The following is a 3742-nucleotide window of genomic DNA, read 5'->3' as shown; positions in this document are numbered from 1 at the left end:
TATCATGAACATTTGTTTGCCATAGAGCTTATTTTCTGTAATGATCCAAACTCCAATGGAAAAATATCATAGGCTTTTTGACGATGGAACCAGGGTGAAGCTAACTTACAGGTTGGCCTACAGAAAAATATCTTCCTTGGGGCTCTCTATAGTGTCCTTGGCTTCCCAGTCAGATCCACCCCTCCACCAGCCGGTTCTCATTCTAAAGTCATCTAATACCACCCCTTTGTCAGTGTTTTCGGCATAAGATCCAGATGCCAAAAGCCACCTTTTGCAGCTGTATAATACGCTGATGGGCTTCTTCAGCGTAACATGTGCGTCCTTTGCCAAATCCTAACCATCTGTGCCAGCATGTGCGTTTGGTGATGTCCTGGCTTTGGTTGCCATGTGCTTTTGTTGCCTAAACACAACCACATGCAGCGTAATCCCGCCACATGCTTGTGTTGACATCACAGTAGTGGCATCTGGGAACATCAACAGCAGACACAGAAGGATACCTATAGCATAATATGTAGACCCAGAAGTCCACTACAAAGTGGCAACATGTGACAGTTTGGGATGAGAATGAGTTGTAAGAATGCACACAAAATTTGATGTGTGGCAACACGATGAAACTCTGGATTACAAGAAACCACAGTTAAGCAGACTGGAACACTCACTGCAGGCATGAAGAAAACAGCAGGTGGTCAGGAATACAGAAATGTGATGGAGGGGAACACTGGAAAATGTCAATACAACACATTGTGCCATTTTATCTAATAAGTGTTGAGATATCTCACTGAATGAATGAAAATCACAAGGAATCATCATTAGGGCACTATGCATCCCTGTACCATGTATCATGAATGTGATTGCGAAAGACAACAATACGGAACAAGAGAAGTGATATACCAGGGACAAGTTGTAAACTGTATCGTAGAGTATAATTCTTCAGTTGTGTGTGAGCACTGTACCAGTGTGAGGCTCTCCGTTGTTGTTTGCCCATTTGTCAGCACACAGATCACATCACACTTGTATGTTCACCTTCACCTTGATCTTATTCTTGTAAAGAGCAACAGCTGCAAACATACACACCCACGCTACACACATATATATGGAATGCAATATATAGAGCTCGTACAGTTGGCAGTGTTGACAGCTCATGATGATGTGGGAAAGTTCAAGTAACCTCTTAGTTTGGGCTGGATGTCTCGTTAAAGGTCAACATGCAGCTCTTCATTCAACAGCCTGCTGCTGATCAGTAAGCTTTCATTGACAGTATATGTATACTCACTGTCTGTTTAACTGCTTAGTTAAGATAAAATGCACCAATAATTTTAATTTTATTGTCCTTAACAATAACATATTGAGTTGTTCTTATACCTGAATATAAGTATAAGTTTATTACAACTAGGGCTGGGTGATATATCGATTTTATTGATTAAATGGACTTTGTGGTTCAGTACGATTTTTAAAAATGAAAATCTTGATTTTCATATGTTGCCACAAAAGACACAGTGGTCAACACACTTGAGCTTGTTAGTATGATGCCGGCTCACACGCTGCATCATCTTAGTTGTGCTGTTTGTGTAATTCAACACCTTCTTGCAATATTTGCAGACTGTTTTTGTCTTTTCTGTTACCTCTTCACCTTTATTTCTTGAGTAGTTGTAGTAGTAGTTAATGTATGAATCTACCATAATGACATTAATTTATTTGTGTAAATAAATCAGACAAAATAATAGGTTAATACCAAATAAAATAAATCTTCACCAAAAAAAAAACCTCATCTTGCAATAACATAAACTAATTGATGCAGCGGTAGGTCAGTAGCTCCTGCGATCAGTGATGTCAAATCACATTTTTTTTCTCAATGGAATCATGCTTTGAAGAGAGCAATATAATGGCTTTAATTACCTGTCAGAATCTGCTGTCTGACCGTAATGTAAAGCAGTAAAAAATACTCTAAATATAGTGTATGCTTGAACTAATAATGTTTTTTTTTAAGGTGGGACTTTTTTAGATGACTACATAAAATAAGTGTTGTTGCTGCCCCTCACTCACAGCAGTACATTGCTCAGCACCCGTGTCAGCACTCTTGTCTGCTTCACTCACTGTAAGTATCTTCAAAAGTTCAAAGCTATCCGTTCAAGTGATCTGTTGACAATATTCCACTCAAAACTCCTTTAGTTATACTACAGTCTACTTTTCACACCATTACTTGTCACGCAGACATTTTCATCTACCTGTGCAATGAAGACCTTGATGTTATAGATGACATTCAATTAGTAGCAGGGAAACCAGGTCAGATCCCCCTGTGAAGACGCCACCTGGCTTCCTGTCCAACAGTCTCACACACACACACACACACACACACACACACACACACACACACAAATAGCTCTTCAACCAGATTCATAGTTGGCAATCACAAAATACGGTGGCCCTGAGGGTGAGAACATAACTGCTTTTCACGAGACACCACAACATTTAAAAAACAAAACACAACAACACTTCACCAAAAAAGCAACATATTACAAAATGCAGCAACATTTTTTTTAAAAAAGCACTAAAGCACTACATTTAATAAAACTGCCACATTTTAAGTTGTTAAGTTGTTAAGTGTGTTTTGTGAAATGTCTTTGTGTATTGTAAAATTTTGTGTTCTGTAAAATATCGTCTTTTTTGAAATGCCATGTTTTGTAAAATGCCAATGTGTTTTGAAATGTTGTGTATTCTTGAAATGTCGTGTTTTGTTAAATGTTTTGTTAAATGTCATGGTTCGTAAAATGTCAATGCGTTTTATAAAATGTGTATTTAAAATGTCGTGTTTTGTTAAATGTCGCTGTTTTGTGAAATGTCATGTTTTGTAAAATGACAATGTGTTCTGTACAATTTTGTGTTTTGTGAAATGTTGGATTTTTCAAAATGTCTGTGTTTTCTAAGATGTCTTAGTGTTTTATGATAACTGTTTTTTTTATCTGAAATCTGATTGTTTCTAAAATTTGTGTTTTATGGATTGCCTTAGTTTTCAGTGAAATATTGTGTTTTCTGTAAGGTTGTGTTTTCTAAAATGTTGTTTTGTATGACCACTAGGGCCACCCTAATGTTATAATACTTAATCATAAAATTAATTTAAATGTAGACCATCATAACCATACCAATAAATGGTCACATTTTATGAGTTGCACTCTGGTTTTATAAAAGGCTACTTCTGCATATTGTATTTAACTATTCATAACAGGGAGAGGGTTGATGTTTTGGGCATGGTAAATAAATTATCTTGCATTATGGACCTTCACTAAAATATTGAGTAATATTTAGCAAAAGCGACCTAGAAATACACTGTCTGAGACACCGTAGCCGTTTGGCTGGTCTGTACTCTTTGAAAGTGGAACATGATTGGTTGACCAGGCTGCTGCGTGCTGAACGTGGCTCCTCCACAGCGGGGCACGTACGGAACAGATCCCATCCGGCTCACTGTCAGCTGCGTCAAGTCTGTCAAGTCAGAAGGGACCAGGCGGAGTGGGAGGGGAAGTATGTAAATGTCAATTCAAATTTAAAGCATGGATCGTTTTGCATAGAGAATATGAAAAAGTAGTGGAGGATGCAAATTTTAGGAAAATAATTTTGAGTTACTGTAAATTACCTCTTCTATGTAAAGTGTTGTATATTACCGAAATATTGCATATTGTTGTTTGATAAAGGTTTTACTTTGAAATTTATGACCGGAAGTGAATGCGAGTTCCTCAATAAAACCTGT

The sequence above is a fragment of the Plectropomus leopardus genome, chromosome 12, assembly GCF_026936395.1.
Source record: "Plectropomus leopardus strain MGB_pleo_1.0 chromosome 12, ASM2693639v1, whole genome shotgun sequence".
NCBI lineage: Eukaryota > Metazoa > Chordata > Actinopteri > Perciformes > Serranidae > Plectropomus > Plectropomus leopardus.
The sequence above is the reverse complement of the archived record's forward strand: the minus strand, read 5'-3'. Positions refer to the sequence as shown.